Genomic DNA, 18,228 nt, shown 5'->3' with positions numbered 1-18,228 from the left:
AAGCCTTTGAAAAAAAAACAGTAGAAGCCACAGCCCTAGTAGAAAGAACCTTAATTGAAGAAGGAAGGCTGTTGCCATGAAAAGTGTAACAAAAGGACATAGCCTTAGAAATCCAAGACAGAATAGTTTGCTTGGATGCAGCAAGCCCCAAAGTTCTAGGATGAAAAGAAACAAATAACTGATCAGATTTTCTAATAGCATTGGTCATATCCAAATAGTTGCCTATGCATGTCCAAAGTATGCAGCACTCTTTCACTGTTAGTTTGTGGAGAGGGGAAAAAAGTAGGCAGATTAATAAACTGATTAAGTGATAGCTCATTAACCACCTTTGGAATAAAATAATTAGTGTGCAAAGGATACTCTGTCCTCATGAAAAAACAAAAAAGGAGGACAAGTCATAAGGGTTTGCAACTCAAGGCACCCGTCTGGCAGAAGTAAGTGCCAGCAACAGAACAGTCTTTCAGGAACAAAGTTGCAAGGAAGCTGAAGCAGCAGGCTCTAAAGGGGCCTGAGTCAACTTCTCCAAAACAAAATTAAGATCCCAGAGAGAATGAACAGGCTTCCTGGGAGGTCTAATATTAAGGACACCTTTAAGAAATTGTTTCACCTCAAATCTAGCAGCTAAAGGAGGAGAAAAAGACAGACAAGGTGTATGGTCATGAGAAGCACCTAAGCAAAAAAAGTCACTTATTGTGGCAGTCCCTGTGGAGAATCTGTCTCCCACACTGGCAATTTACCCTTCCTGGATGACATTAACCCCAAGGAACACAAAAAACAAGAAAAAAACAAAATCCTCAATGGGGCACTTAACTTGCAAAAACAGGCATAGAAAGTCCTGTAGAATGAAAATGCGTTCAGCTGGCAAAAAATGGACACAGGTAAACAGACTGGTGTAAAAGATACTTTCAGATAGGTGGCAAAGAAGTTCTGCTTTTGGTAAGCCTGAACATCACCTTTAAACTCCACATTACGCAGGGTACGTATGGTGATGTTCAACATACCTTTTAAATTCAGAAGTCTTTGGAAGACTGGCCAGAAGTCAGGCTTCCACAGCAGGGAATCCTCATATAGTTAAGAATACTGCAACAGTGAATGTAAGGACATCAGGATATACGAGGACCGTCTTGGTCAACATGGGTGGGGCTACAGGAATAAAGGCCGAGAAACCATTCTAGACTTCTGTCTGTCAAATGGCTTGATGATGGCCAACACATGGCTCAGCAAGAGGTTGACAATCAGAACATCACGTACAAGAGCAGTCAACTTACAACTCGGGTAGGTTTCCTTACAATAAGGAAAGAGCATTGGGTGGAGTCCATGATTGCAAAGTCATCCCAATGAAACAGTCAGCCCACAGCATAGAGACTACTGGTTGCCATAGTCATCTGCAAGCATTGGTCAGAAAAAGCTCAAAGTTCAGGCGAGAGTAGGCTGAAGACCTGGAAGTTGAATGTAGAGAAAGCACAACAGTTCAGGGAAATACTCAGGGCTGTAGCACATCAGGAAGAAGCATTAATAGGTTGAGTTGAAGAAACATGGTTGCACCTCAAAACAGCATGTGTGAGAACTGTAGAAGAGATATGTAGCCGAGCCAGGTATGAAAAGTAGGTACATAAGGAAATCTGGTGTTAGATTCAGAAGTTCTGGAAGGTCATCAAAAGAAAGAGTGAATACAGGAAAAAGTGGAAGAACAAATGGACCAGGCTAAGGAATACTGGTTGGCTAACAGAGACTAAGAAAGTAATTGCAGTAGCAAAGAACAAGGCATCAGAGGCAGTCTACCAGCTTCTGGAAGTCACTGGAGAATGTAATTGGCACAAAGAATCTCTATCTGGTTTCAACACAAAGACAGAAAGGTAAAGAAGATAGTCATGCAAGACCTTTCATAGGGAATGTCAGCAGCAACCTGTTCACCAGTCTACATGACATCAAAGGCAGATGCACCGAGTACTTTCAGCAGCTTCTGAATGAAAAAAATAAATAAATAAAAAACAGATGTGCTGACCCAGACACAGTCTTTAATGAAAGAAGACAAGGGGCCCACCCTGGAAGAAGTAAAAACAGCACTAAAGAAATTAAAGTTGGGGAAAGCAGCAGGCTCAGATGAGATCATTGCAGACATGATCAAGATGGCTCCAGAGGGTACTCGTAACAGTATGGAGAGAAAGGCATATCCCATATGACTGGAGAATAAACATTGTAATGCCCTTATGTACAGGAGCAAAGGGGACATTCACAACTGTGGGCAGTATAGTGGTATCAAACTGCTGTTGCACTTCATGAAAGTTCCTGAGAGGCTGATTGATGGAAAGCAAGATAGGATATTTGGATTGAGGTCAGGATGCAGCACAACTGACATATGTTTGCAGTGAGACAGACAGTTGAGAAGACGTTAAAGGTAAGGAAAGTGAGCATTCCCTAAGCATTCCTAAACTTGGAGAAAGCATATAACAAGGTCCCAAGAAATTTGATTTGGACAGTCATGTGATGGTTATAAGTCCCAGAAACATTGGTAGAGTAATATAGTTTAGGCTGTGTACAAAGACTCAATGACTTAAGCATGAACTGTGTTCGGACGTACAAAGGGGTTCCAAGTAGGAGTGGTATGCATCAGAGTTGGGCTCTGAGCCCACTGCTCTTCACACAGGTGTTGGCCTACCTTCACAAACATATCAGAGGCAAGAGATCAACAGAGTTGCTGTATGCAGAGAAAGTGGCATTGCAGGCAGACTGTGAACAAGAACTTCAATGAAATGCAAAACTGAAGGCACACTGGATGAAACTGAGTTCAGATAAGACAGTTGCAGCAACAAATGGGGGAAATCAATAGAAGCTGAAAATTAAAATAAAAGGGAAAACAGTGAAACAGTTTAACTGCTTCAGGTATAGAGTAGGGATGATTGAGGACCCTAGTAAGGGTTATCAGGATTTTAAATTATCTCAGATCAAGTACACTGGACCACACTATAAATAAAAATGTTTTACTGATTGGTGATTCTTCAGTCGAATACATTGATTCTTCTTCTAATTAGGCTGGACAAAGGCAAGGAGAATGAGTTCTTTCAGGTGCCAGGATCTCTCATCTTAAGGACCCTTGAAGCCCTTTCACTTGCCAAATATAACTTTGACGTGAGTGGTTGTGATCTATGTGGGAGTGAATGACTTGGTAAGAAAAAAAACCCTGAAGGATATGCAGAGAGACATGCTGGAACTGTCCATGCATGTCACAGTTGTAGGCAAGACTCTGGTCCTGAGTGGAATTCTGCCTTCTCCAAGAATGATGCCTAGGTACAAAGCAAAGATAGTTGGCTTCATTAATTGGCCAAGTAATTTGTGTCAATCCAGGGGAGATCCAGTACATGTCAGTGTGGGATGAGGTGCTGGACAGTTGTACTTGCTTTTCCAAGGATAGTCCATCACATCTTTTTCCAAGGCTTCAATGTACTAGCTAAAGCCTTTGCTACCCCCATAATCCTGTTTTATGCAAAGTCCAGTTGATGGACACCCCAGCTTAACTAACATTTCAAATCCAAAACAGGATCACTTTAAGGTAGCTCTGCTCAGTGCTAGAAGTTAGCAACAAAATGCTCCACCTTGACTCTGTCTAGCATTTGGAATACTTTCATGTCTGTGTAATTAATGAAGCTTGGTTCAAATAGTCAGAAAGCACTAGCACTCTGTCCGTACTTGTTTTTATTTCTTTACTACCAGGTGGCTTTCATACAAACTAGGGGAAATTTAACCAGGGTACCAGGGAACTTCCCCCTACTTTTGTGATATGTGCCACAGGATCTTTTGTATCAGCATGAGGTACCACCAGCACAGACAGATAAGGCCTCCATTTAAAATTTCATTCAGAAAGTACAGCATGCTTAGGAGTGCAACACCTCCGTATCCTGCAGTGTCAATGTTGAAAGAATCCATCCAACTAGCTGGTATGAGAATAGAATCCACTGCCTTCTGCACAAAAGGCAAGTGTGATACTCATTGATCTGCTGATACTACTTGCTCCTACCATGCTTTCAGACTCTGTGGCAACTGTGGTAACATCACCCTGTCTTTTGGGGACCATATTACCTCTAGACAGATTCTCAGGGACCCACAAACAGAACTCATTGAGCTCAAAAATCACACCAAACAGCATCAATTATCAGTTTATAGCCTGTTACAGGATAACTTGTATTTCACCAGATAGTTTTAGGGTTCCTAGATGGAGTAAGTGAACGCTCCATAAACAAAAATTCCATTATTTGGGAGACTTTTAACTACGCATCAGTAAACTGGAGCACCTGTGCTGGAATGTAGGACGCACCCAAAAGTTCTTGGATTTCATAAACAAAAGCTACTCAGACCAGCTTAACAGTCTTCTGAGAAGTTAATATTCTTCCTAGTCTTTAGAAAATATACCTTCATCACGTACTGTTCTCCTGATATGTCCTTCCCCAGTTAAGTTGGATCATAGACTAATGACCTACACCATCAGAATTACTAAACCTGAAGATACCATTATCTTAGAATTCAAGGATTTCATATGTACAAGTTTCATCAAATTCTATGATGAAGTTTCAAGATTCACTTACTCCAGCATAATTCCTGACATTGTCACAGCAGGTAGTTAAACGGGTTCTGTGCCCACTTAGGTTATGTCAATTCTATACATTTATCCATCAGTTATAAACATAATGGGGAGTTTAAAAGCAAACTACCCTGGTTGTCCACCAACGTAAACTCTACAATAAAAGGAAAAAAGTCTTAAAGTATACGGTAGATCTAAGGACCTTACTATCAAAGATGACACTAGAAAACTTTAAAAAATATATTGACACTAGTAAGGCAGCCCACGGACCTATGTGGTATATGAAGTTAAACAAAAGTACTAATCATTCTTTATTTACTTTAGGAAACAAAGAAATAATGCCCAGCATCTCAGAACATATTCAAGATGACACCACTTACTCTGACCAGGTAGACATTGCTGGTATACCAGTTAACAAATTCAGTGCTAATTTCACCCTTGAAACGACTGTCAAAAGCTCACATATTCTTTGGAGAAAATTGGCAAACGTAGTAAGGTATTGGGAGGAAATGATTAGAGAGAGAAGGATAATAGAATGGCAAAACACCGAGAATTTATTTGGACTGCAGGTTAGAGATTGCCTTCCCTATCAAGGATTGATATCAGAGTATAGGCAAAGAAAAAGAAATACGGGGGGGGTCCTAAATGAAAGACCAGCACTGGTAGTGTTTTCACTAAGAAGCTGCTGTTAAAAATGGGATAATTAATAAAGCATGTAAAATATTGCATGGTAATTATAAGAATCCATCAGAGGCGGTTGTAAAGGGTTGGGAAGAGTGACTGGATAAGCAGTTCACAAAGAAACAATGGGAGGATATGTGTATGTCTCAAATATGCAAAAATCTAGATGATTTAGGATTTTTGCGTGGAAGTGTTTACATAGGTATTTTTATACCCCAAGTAGACTCCACAGAAATTTTCCTCAGACTGCAGATGTTGGAGGTGTGATGGTGATGAAAGAGGTAATTGAGAACGTATTTTCTGGGAGTATAATGAGTTGTCAGACTTTAAGGATTCCCTGCAGAGTACGCTGTCAGAGTTACCGGGTGAGCAGATTTGTGTATCTAGGCAAATGAGTTTTCTGAGATATGATACAGAATCGAAATTGCCTAGACGTAGTAAGGCCTTGCAGAGTCTAATTATGGTGGCTGCCAAAAAAAAAAAAAAAAAAAAAAACCAGTTACCAGAAAATTGGAAATAAAGTCTAAACAAACTGTACTAGAAGTAGTGAGTATAGTAACGGAGGTAAAACAACTGGAATTGGAACATTTAGAAAAGAGTAGGAGCAAATTGCATAGGAAAACATGGGAATTGTGGAAACAATACATACAAGGGAGGAATGAGGTTTAAAAGAAGGCAAGATTTTTATGAGGTATGTAATGTGACTGACAGTGATTGGGTAGATTATAAGTGATGTATAGTGTTTGCAATTAAAATTATGGCAATATGGTTTGTGATGTATAATGTTTGTAACTATGATTGTCAGTATGGTTTGTTTTATTTATATAAATGTATGATTGCTTGTGTAATAAGTGATAATTTAATAGGTTCATAGGTTCATAGGTTCATACTAGGCTATCTGCCCGAGGGCATTTACAAGCCTAGCCCATAGTTTTGTGGCTTACGCCACCCCTTTAGTATGGGGAACTATACCCATTATTTTGCTGTGCCTCTGTTGAGCAGTGACACTGAGGTAATCCCTGGGGTATATCTGCGATCTCCCATCCATTGGTCAAGATTTCTCTTGAACAAGGCCAGCGAGGTGCTCTGCCTCACATATACCGGGATTTTATTCCACAGCATAGGGAGTCTTAATAAAGATGTTTCCTGTTTAAATAAATAAATACCCATTCCTAGAAAAAAGCCCACTATTCCTGAAGCTTTCAGACCCTCCATCACCAAACATCATCTACTTAAGGTGCTCTCAAAGACTAAAAATACTTCTTCCATGGAACCTAATAATATTCCTGGCAGTTTAATAAGAGTATGTTGCAAGCCCTGTCAGAGCCACATCTTAAACTTATTGTAGTAACTGGCTGTGTCCCTGAAGTCTGACTCACAGTGGTGGCGATGTCCCCACCGATGACTCTCCAGGTATTACAGACTGATCAGCCAGGTGAATCTCGTATGCAAACCCATAGAACGTACTATAACTGACCTGATTGACTATGACATTAAAAATCTTATCAGGCTGTATCTGCAGCCAATTAGCTTTGTCAGGGATGTGTATCCTGTCTAAAGAATCTGGTTACATTTTTGAAAGGGTTGTACAAGCTGTTAGTGGTCATGCTGTACACATATCACACCTTGAACTGGCCAAAGCCATTAGCAGTATACCTTCTAACACAGTTGGGGATCTGTTTGTAATGCGTTGAGCTTACTCTTCATTTTTAAGGATAGCAGACTAGCTGAAGGACAGCACCCATATGGTACATGTAGCAGGTGTCTTATCAAAGAGTATGAAAACAATAAGAGGTGTCCCACACGGCTCCATTCTAGTCCCCCTTTTGTTTGACATTTCCTTTTCCAGCCCCCAGACCACAAACCAGGGCCTATAGCTAACCATGTTTGTGGGCAGCTGTAAACTTGGAGCCATTGTCAATTTACCTGCTGATATTCAAGCCCAGCAGCAAGAACTTACACTTGTAAACACCTGGTGTGCTAATAACAGATTTAAATGTAATACTGCTGCATACTGTAAACTGCACCTCCCCCCAACAAGTGGCATAGACAGTACCCCATTCCAAAATGAGAAAGTTTAGAGAACATTGCATTTAGGTTGATAATTCCCTATCCTTTCATCCTCGTGTAACGAAAGTAGTCTGAAAGTTTTTCTACTTAGCAAAGCTGATCACCAAAGGGATGTCTTCCACATCCAGAGAAGTCCTTGTTCCATTATATTCAACATTGATTAAGTCAGTTATTAAATACAGTGTCCCTTTTTAGATATACCTCACTAGGCATGTCGAGCAAATAGAAAGACCCCAGAGTTTTCTAACTCCAGTGATCACAGGTTACCTATCAGAAGACTGGAAGCACTGTCCCTGTCTCCTAAAGGGAGATCTGTGCCTTGCAGTCTGAGACATTGGGAATCTAGTAGTCCTGGATCTTTTCTTTCTGCACAAATTGCATCATCCTACAAGTACCAGAACAAGGGAGATGAACCTTCACCAGCAGCATAAAGATGGGGGGGGGGCTCATTATGCACCACCTTCCTCACCTCTGGATTAGACTTCCACTGCAGATTTAGCAGAGCAATATGTTATCTTCCTTCAGATGGGAACGCAATTATTGGTTGAGTATTCCCAATCCTAGTTTGACTGGCATGACCCTCCTTGAGAGGAATTTCAGTCTGACAGTGGGTAATGGCATGGCATAAATAGTCAGTCCTGTGATACTGTGCTAGTATTTGAGCATTAATTTATAATGATTTATTTATTTATTTATTTTTTACTGAAGAGTGTTTCCTAAGGTAGGGCATTGATTGTACCAGTCCATTTTTATTACCAGCCTGGGAAGTATACACTCACAAAACAGAATTATATTAAAATTTTGCATAGGCAAACTTAACATAGGTAACAAACATTTTCATTCTGAGACAGGTGCATAAATTTGCTTAGTTGCCTTTCACAATTTAAGAAATGAAAGGCAGCAGTATTTTGTTAAAACAGTATGTAGTAATGAGTGGAAAGGTCTGCTCTTGCTCTATCAACTGCAAGTCTTATTGTAGCTCAGGTTTCTCCTGATTCTTTGGAAAAAGGCACTGTAGTTCCAAAGGTAAGGACTAGGTAGCTGCCTGTGCAGGCCATTGTAAGCCTAGCCAATTCCCCTCAAAGGTGAGAATCAAACCCTGTGTCTGAGAGGTAAACACTAATCATTATGCCAACCCCGGCTTAGATTAGAATTTTTATTTCAATGTAGAGTTTTCCTTTAAAAGCAACTGTTTAAAGGTCTGACAGATAAATGAGACTTAAGGGCACTGAATCTATAAGTTGAGTCATGACTTCCTGGACATGTTTCATATTTCTCCTTCCAACCTGCATAACGGGTAGTAAAAAATCCTTCGTAGTTTTGTGATGTAAGTCACTGTAGTGTCATCTGTGGCTGTGCCCCCCCAAAAAACCTGATGACATAAAATAAAGGCCATGTTCTCTTACATTACATAATCTCTGGGGTTTGTTCCCTAGATTCCATGGATTCTTGGCTTTCCTGTTGGCTTTCACAGGCTGTATCTGAGCAGTCCATGTGACCATCTGGGTATCCAAGCATAGTGTGAAAAATAATACCAGTTTAGATGCAAACTTTGTATACTGTTCCTTTACATACAGGCCTAAACAACTCATTATAGAAGTAGTCTTAGAAGCCACAGGATGCAGTTGGGCACACAAGCTGTCACCCTTAAATTACTTTTGTCTCCAGTCCCTAAAGATAAAGTACGTAAAGCAGGACAATAGTGGTACTGGCAATTGCTGGGATTAGGTGTGTTTTCACAATCTGTTCCCCAGGTACCACTGTAGATTCGTATGCAGTTTTAACAGGGATATCATCAAATGTAAAGCAGCATAGCATAGTAGTCTTAGGAATGTCCTTGCAGTTATTTATCTCTTCTGTGTAGCAGTTCTGTAGTTTGACAGAAAAAAGTGCATTGAGGGGATGAAGGTCCCCTTGGGTTGTGTCCAGCAGTGTGCCTACATTGAAGCTCGTTTGCTGGCTACTCTATGGAACTTTGAAAGGTACAGTGTGACCTGAGTTTTAAAATGAATTCCAAATTAGGTACGGAGCCATATGAATCACCTTTAAAATTGCTGCTTGAGTGAGGTACTTTTCCTTGTACTTTTCCAGGTAAAGGTTATGTGAATGACATAGAACTAGCCATACCCAACAGAACCAAGACCATCTCCTTCAAAAAAAGGAAGACAATCTGGTGGTCCCCTGCCATTAATAAACTCTACAAACGAAGGAAGAAACTGTTACAGAAAAAGGTGAAGTCCCAAGACTGGAAAAACTCCCATATTAGGACAGAGTCCTTTGTAAATACACCGGGTGCAATAGACAAAGCAAAGGGCAGAAATGTAAACTGGTAATATAAAAGTGGAATCCCCCTGTATTTAATCTGAGAAATCTGTCCACCGTTGATTGTATGCAGATTTGCATCTCTTGGTTCCAGATTAACCTTGTGGAATAGGTAAGTCTGAAGGCCGTGAAAGGTTGGAATTTGGAATGTCAGTATCTCGCTTAAACATAAATGGTTGAGCATGAGTCACTATGTGCACTTATATATCCAAATTGGAAGCCATGCACTCTCAAGCCAAGGCTGGAATAGCTGGTGAAGAGGAGAAGGTCAACACCTGCACCACACCACATGCAACACACAGCCCTCCAGAACACCCACCATCACAGCTCTCACATAAAAACACAAACCACACACCCACCTTTGCAGAGGCTCTCAATAGAAATCTACCCAAACAGCAGAGACCTCCAAGGCAGAAACGCACTCGACCACCAAAACACAAAGCACAAGACGCACAGCTCACCTACACAGTGTGCCCCTCAACCTAAGCCCCTAAGGCAAAACAGCTTGCCCAATACACTAAACATAGGTGACTCGATAGTGAGGCACACTGATGTCCCACTCACTAGGTTGAAGAAGAAGAAGAAGGTAACAGTCAGCTGTCTATCAGGTGCCAGAATCACCGCACGCACTCGGGTCACTCCACAAAAAGTGCAAGTATGACTGTGTCACTGCCTATGTGGGTGTGAATGACTTGAGACACACCTCCCTGGACTACATGAAAAGAGACATGGAGGAGCTCTCAGATTATGTGGCCCAGGCAGGTATGACCCTAGCCCTAAGCAGCATCCTGCCGTTGCCCAGAATGATACAGCAGTGCGAGCAGAAAATTATTGACTTCAACAATTGGCTAAGTTTCTGGTGTCATTCTAAGGGGATCCAGTATCTGTCTGCTTGGGATGACATGATTGACAGACCTCAATGCTTTGCCAGAGATGGCCTGCATCTGTCACCCTTGGGTTTCTGGATACTGGTTAAGGCTCTTGCCACTCCTGCAGTGCTTTTTTAGGCGATGTTCCAAAGACCGTATTACCACCGTAACAGCTATAAATAAATGCAATCTGAGGGTCATGCTACTCAACACTAGAAGTCTAAATCTCAAGATGCACTTGCTCGAAGCACTCCTCAAAATGGAGAATATTGACATTTGTGCTGTAACGGAGACCTGGTTTAAAGCAGCAGAAGGCGCCCCTGCGCTACCAGGCTATAACTCATTCCACATCTTTCAGCCCCAGAATATGAACCGAAGCTCCAAAGGCGGTGGTGTCTCTGTATTCATAAAGGATATGCACATCTCCAGACTAGTACCCAGCATAATGCATTTCAGATACTTCAGGTACAGCTAACATTGGGTAAGATGGCAATTCAGGTCGTAGCCTGCTATAGGTCCCCAACCATGTTCCAAGACTCTCACTCCAAGTTCCTAAGCACCCTGGAAGCTGTTGGGGTCCAACCCAACACACTCATACTAGGTGACTTCATCTACCCCTCCATCAATTGAGAAAACTACTCATGCATCAATACACTGGCCCAGCACTTCCTGGAATTCATCAATTTCAATGCCCTGGACCAGCTTAATCTTACCCCCACTAGAGGAAGCAACATCCTTGACCTGTTTATTACAAACATGGGCAACTGTTACTCTACACCAATAGTCACTTCCTCCATGGTTAGGTCCAACCACAAACTAACCACCATGGAAATCCACATCTTACTCACACCCCTTGCAAAGGTAACCACCATAAAAAACTTCTCCAAAGCTGACTTTGGGCTCCTAAAACCAGAGGTGGCCAACTTCACGGCACCCATGTCAATGGAAAATCAATACACAACTGCTGAATCCTACACCAATGCACTGTACAAACACATACATAAATGCATGGAACTAGCCATATCCAACAGAACCAAGACACTCTCCTCCAAAAAAAGAAAGCCAATCTGGTGGTCCCCTGCCATTAATAAATTGTGGCAGAAACTAAAAACAAACACAAAGCCTTCTATAGTTATATCAGGAATCTCCACGGCAATACCCAGGTTTTCTCGGAGTTACTGCACAATGGTACCTCCTATACTGAGCCTACAGGTTCAGTGCCAACTTTACCCCTCTCTCCCCCCTAAAGGACCAATCACAATACCGGAGGAATGCCAGGCACGCAGCATTATTGCAGCACAGGTTAAAGCTGCATTATCCAAGGCCAAGAATACAACTTCCATGGGACCCGACAATATCCCTGGATGTATTCTACATGAACTACAAAGTGAACTGGCACCACATCTATGTGCCCTGTTTAATCACAGCCCTCACCTCAGGCTTTGTTCCTACTGAATGGCACACTGCTACAGTCATCCCTCTCCATAAAGGGGGAGTGATTACAGACCCGCCTCATTAGCCTGACGAGTCTGATATGTAAGGCTATGGAGTGCATCATCATGGACCTAATTAACAAGGGTATAGTGAATCTCCAAACTCTAGATCCCACGCAATTTGATTTTGTGAAAAGTAGATCATGCCTGCTCAACCTGGTTGTCTTCTTTAAGTCAGTCACCAGAGCTGTGGATGAGGGCAAGGCAGTTCATACAGCCTACCTCGATCTGGCCAAGGCCTTTGATACCATTCCCCACTCAGGAATTATTGATAAACTCACCAAACTAGGCATCAACCCCTATATCACTAGGTGGATTGCAAACTGTCTGACAGAACCCACAGTGTGAAAGTAGCGGACTCCAAGTCAGACTACCAACCAGTCACTAGTGGAATCCCACAGGGATCGGTCATGGGTACTCTCCTGTTTGGCATCTACTTCTCAGAAGTCCAGGCCAATACGGAAGGACTCTGGCTGACCGAGTTCGCAGATGACTGCAAGCTGGGAGCCATTATTAACTCCCCAAGTGATGTAGACATCCTACAGAAAGGCCTCACTGAGACCAATGACTGGCGTTGAAACCATGGTCTTAAGCTAAATGCCAAAAAATGAGTAGTCATCCCCTTTGCGAAAAACTCAGTTCCCACTAATTACCACATCGATGGGAGCCCACTGAACACTGAAGGCGTTACAAGAGATCTGGGGTCACAGGTTGACGGCAACTTCTCCACGACCACCACATTGCCACTGTGGTCAGAAAGTCCTTCTATGCGGCACATCTTACTACCAAGGGTTTTGCATCCAGGAAGAAAGAGGTCATCATCGCTCTGTACTCTTTCCTCATTAGGCCAATCATTGAGTATAATGCCCCATTTGGCATGTACCTCACTAGACACATGCAGCAGCTGGAAAGGCCACAGAAGTACCTCAGAAAGAGGATCCTAGGCCTTAAACACATGTCCTATATGAACAGACTCAAAAAACTCCAGCTATTTTATGTCTCATATCGTCTACATAAGATGAGATCTCTGCTTGACTTACAAAGCCATGTCTGACCCAGCTCTGTTAGAAATGCTACATCTAAAGAAATCCCAATTCCTCAGCACCACATGGTCCAGAGACCTCAACCTCACTGCCACATTCAACAAAAATTGCTGGAGGGGCAGGTTCATAACCCTGAGACTCCCCCATGCTCTGGAATAGACTTCCCATACATGTCAAGCAGAGCACCTCACTGGCCCTTTTCAAGAGAAATCTTGAGTGGATGGGAAATAGAAAGTTCACCCCGGGAATCACTCCAGTGGCTCTACTTGATAGAGGCATTGAGAACTAACGTCGGTTGGCACAATGCCAGGGAACTTGTATGTGCTAGGTTTGTAAAGGCTCCAGGGCCATTAGCCTAGTAACCACCTATGAACCTGTTTTCTTAGATCAAAGAACCGTTTAATGTAAAAGTCTATATCCATCTTAAAGGACTTTGGAAGAGAGGGTCCCCTCCCCTCCAAAGAGCAAACCCCTAACACTAATGGTGACTCAAAGGAAGAATGCAGTGTCCAAGAAAGTTGCAATTTCTTGAGCCAGCATCATGGGTTTATGGGGGGGAAGCCCAGCATTGTTTGGAGTGTTTGGGCCAAACTTGGGATAGAGATTGCCTTAAAATCCTCAGATTGCCAACAGGCAAGTGAGCCATCAACCAGGGAACTGGTGATGTCCGTGCCACAAGGAAAGACTGAAAGTAGATACACTGCCCACTTAAATGCAAGTATTGAAAACAAAGGCCTGCAGAGAGGCCTCCAGATTGACTAACTGCTACAGGTATTTTGTCTGAAAGGTCATGTTGTCATTAGATGGCATGGCAGCTTCTAAAAGGGTAAAAGCATTATCAATTGAAATAGATCCCAGATTTGAGGGCTGAGTCATATAACCTCAGCCTGAACAGTGGTCTTTAGACTGAAAGTTATTGGCTCCTACTCCTCTGTAGGACTCTTCCTCAGATGATTTAGCAAACACTACGATGATCTTGGATAAGGTACACACATTTCTCTGGTTACGATAGTCCCAGAGATTTTGTCCTCTGCTTTATGAAGTACAGTCATGCAAATAAACTTAAACTAACAACAACAGTAAATGTTTGAATGATCACTGCTGCATTAAGCTTAAGCTGTATGGGTTGTATTCTGTATAGGATATAATAGCCCGACAACTTCCTAAGCTTTAGGGCACATTCCACGTGGCCAAACCTTTAGTCAGCTTGAGCTGAGTTGCGCCTTTCACAGTGGGGACTCTCTGCAGTGTAATGGGGAAGTCCAGGAAGAAAATCTTTATGGAAGTCTGAAGGGATGTGCATCCTACAACTGAGTACATTTCACTTTCTCAGTCCGACATCTAGCCTTGACACCTGTAACTTACTGCCACCAAGCAAGCAATTCTTACAAAAATCAGACAATTTCATTAATGAATATATATCTGCAGACTCCTAGATTTTATAACACTGTAATTTTGACAGGTGATGTTATCCATAAGGTAAATAGATTTAAGAACAAAACCGGTGATTTTCCTAATGCAGTCTTAATGATGTTTACTTCTTTGTCAATTATAAAGTCTGGAGCACATTTATGAAAAATCTCAAAATTATTCTGGGTCAACAAAGATGCTGTTTATCACGCTGTACTGCAAGATATTGTGTGGGCCATAAAATGATTAGCTGAAATAATAGCTTTTGCTAAAACAGGTTAAAGTCTCTCTCATTTTTTTCAACCACCACAGTTGTAGTATTAGCTAGTACTAGTTAATTGAGGAGAGCACTCAAGTTTCTGAACAGAGAAGAAAAAGAAGCTATGTACTCACCATAACGTTCCATGTTTGTAGTCCATCTCGTTCTTCATTCTTACATATGGGATTGGAGCCGATCCTCAGCTCCGACTCGCCCTATTTACAAGCTGGAAGTCTTCTAGTTGGCTCGTGGCTAGGTAGGTATCCCATGGTGCACCAGTACAATCCCCAGATCTTGTTTGCTTCTAACTTAGGAGAGGTAATAACAAATATGCAAAAGAAGCCAATACTAAAAGGTCTCCATAAAATAATGATGATAATTTCTGTCACCATGTACTTCCAGGATGGGGGTAGGAGGGTGGGTTCGTAAGAATGAAGAGCGAGATGGACTACAAACATGGAACGTTATGGTGAGTACTTAACTTCTTTATGTTCTGTAGTCTTGTGTCGCCTTCATTCTTGCATATGGGACAGCGTTCGTAGCGCCTTATTCTTGGATGGTTCAAGGAAAATTACTCCTGAGTACTGTGGAACCAAATGATACACTACCCCTGGATGTTAAATTCAATTTGTAGTGAGTGATAAAAGTGTGAGGGGTAGCCCACATTGATGCTGCACAAATAATTATCAAGTGGGACCCTGGCTTGAAAGGCTGCAGAGGTAGACTGAGATCTGGTAGAATGAGCCTTGATTTTGAAGTGCAAAGGTCTACCCTCAGAGTTGTAAACGTAAGCTATATAGCTTGAAATCCAGTTTGAGAGTGTTACTTTGGAAACTGGTAGGCCTGACCTGGATTCGGACAAGGAAATAAATAATTGGTCTGATTTCCTGACTTCCTTAGTTCGATGTAAGTAAAAACGTAATTGTATATGGACATCCAGCTGATGAAACCTGTATTCAGCTGTGTTGGAATGATTTGGAAAGAACATCGGAAGTTCTATGGGTTGATTTAAAGTGACATGGGAACAGACCTTGGGGACAAAGGAAGGATTAGTATGAAGGGACACCCTGTCTTTGTGAAAAATCAGGTAAGGGAGTTTTACAGACAATGCTTGTAACTTTGAAATCCATCTGGCTTACGTGATAGCCACCAGAAGCAAAGTCTTCCAAGACAGGAATTTCAAAGGGGATGAATGAGAAGGCTCGAAGGGCAGAAAAGTTAATTTGGATAACACAAAAGTTAAATCCCATGAGGCAACAGGTTCTTGAAAGGTGGGTCTCAACAAAGTGGCACCTTTAAGGTAAGTTTTGCACAACCTATGTGACATCAAATTAGAATCTTGAAAGCCTAGATGAAAATTTGAAATCGCTGCCAATTAAACCCTGATAGTGGCAGCCGCAGATCCCTGGTGAAAAAGCTCAGCCAGGAGTTCCAAAACCACTGGAATGGAGGCAGTGTAAGGGTCAACATTCATTTTCTCCGCCCAGATAGAAAATCTTCTCCATGTACTGGAATTTAGTCTCCTAGTGGAAGGTTTATGAGAAGACATAAGGGTATGAGTTACGGAGGGTGAGAAGTCGTGAAGCCTGACTAGGGATGGAACTGGAGCAGCCACGTTGTCAAATTGAGGGTGTGTAAGGAGGGGTGAAGCGAGCCTGACATGAGTCAACAGGTCTGGAACTGGGACCAGAATCCAAGGCTCGTCTAGGAGAAGAGGCCCGAGGAAGGGGGGGGGGGGATCAAACCTGACGAGGCCAGTAAGGAGCAATGACGATCACTTTGCTTCCCAGCCATTGAGCTTTCTGAATAACTTAGGAAATGAGAGGAAAGGGAGGAAAAACTTAAAGGAGACCCAGGAGCCAATCATGAACGAGTGCATCTCTCGGAGACTCCCCTGGAGGGGGGATGAGGGAGAAGTAGCTGCTGCATTTGGCATTGATTGGGCTGGCAAAGAGTTCGCAGCAAGGCTGTCCCCATCTGCGGAAAATCTGTTCCTCTATTTCCTGTTTCAGAGACCACTCTTGCCCGGCTGAGCTTGTTGGCTATCACATTGGTTGTCCCTGGAATGTGGGTTGCCACCAGAAAACACTGGGAAGATATCACCCATTTCCAAACTCACATGGCCTCTTGATAGAGTGGGTAAGATCTGGTTCCGCCCTGTTTATTGATATACCATGCTACCGACATGTTGTCGGACTGTATTGCAATAGTCCCCAGAGGCAGAAGGTCGTGGAGTGCTTGCAACGCCAGGAGCAACGTCCTCATCTCTAGAATGTTGATATGCAGGTAAGCCTCATGCTCTTGCCATGTGCCTTGGACAGTCCTGCCTAGACAATGCCCCCCCCCCACCCTGTCTGTGAGGCATCCGTGGTCACAGTGGCAACGGGTTGGTGAAGAACAAATTAAATGCCCATGGTTAACTGATTGGGTAGTGTCCACCAAAGGAAGTCCTTCTTGCAAGATTCTGTCAGCAGAATGTGATGAGATAATGGTAGGTGCTGAAAGAACCATTGGGACGACATGAGCCACTGAAGAATTCTCATGTGTAGCCTGGCTAGTGGCACTAGTAATATGGTGGAAGCCATGGTCCCTAAAAGCTGCAGAATAGTCTTGGCTTTGACATTTCGTAAGGGGAGAAGATGTTGAATTTGAAGAACCAGATTCTGTGCCCTTTCTGCAGGAAGACGAGCAAACATGTCTACTGTGTATCTCTGTGCCTGTAAAAATCACAGATTGAAAGGGCAGTAAGGCAGATTTTTCCCAATTTATAGAAATTCCCAGCTGGGCGCAAAGCTGAATGGTAGTGTTCCTGGTCTGAAGAAGTAGATGCCTGGTGGGGGGCGGTCAAGAGCCATTCGTCCAGATACGGAAACACCTGGAATCCTAGATTTCCCAGGTGAGCTGTCACTACCACCATACACATTGTGAATACCCTGGGGGCTGTGGTGAGACCAAAGGGCAGAGCACGAAACTGATAATGACTGGCTCCCAGCCAGAAGCGTGATGACTCCTCGATGCCCTATCCATTTTTATGTGGTAGTAGGCGTCTTGGAGATCTATTGAGCACATCCAATTGTCTTTCCCTAATAACAGGAGTATAGACTGCAGTGTCACCATCCGGAACTTGTCATTCTTTACTGATTTGTTCAATCTGCTGAGGTCCAAGATGGGCCTCCAGTCCCCTGTACGTTTTGGCACTAAAAAGAATCTGGAGTAAGTTCTGGGTCCTATTTGGTCTGCTGGGAAGGTTTGGATGACTCGTTTTGACAGCAACTTGTTGACCTCCACAGTTGCCTGATCCCTGTGATTGGGTGGAACATCCAGGATCCTCTTGGGAACAAAAGGTGGAAGAGAAAAGGGTATGACATAACCTCTGGTAATAATTCTTTGTACCCTCTTGTCTTGAGTGATACCCAGCCAGGCTTCTGGATACAAAGAAATGCGACCCCCGACCGGACCCAGAGAAGCACAGTCGGGCCCCACATCAGGAGCGCTGGTAAGGCTG

General features: G+C 42.7%; 1 protein-coding gene across 1 annotated transcript in view; it reads left to right on the top strand.

Annotated features, from left to right (window-relative positions):
- NAE1 (NEDD8 activating enzyme E1 subunit 1) overlaps positions 1–18,228 on the top strand; it is a 1,377,685-nt gene that overhangs the window by 481,564 nt on the left and 877,893 nt on the right. The window lies entirely within an intron of this gene.

The sequence above is a fragment of the Protopterus annectens genome, chromosome 8.part1 (assembly GCF_019279795.1).
Source record: "Protopterus annectens isolate FY-2018-M chromosome 8.part1, PAN1.0, whole genome shotgun sequence".
Taxonomy (NCBI): domain Eukaryota; kingdom Metazoa; phylum Chordata; order Ceratodontiformes; family Protopteridae; genus Protopterus; species Protopterus annectens.
Note: the sequence above shows the minus strand (reverse complement) of the source record. Positions and strands in the feature narration are given on the sequence as shown.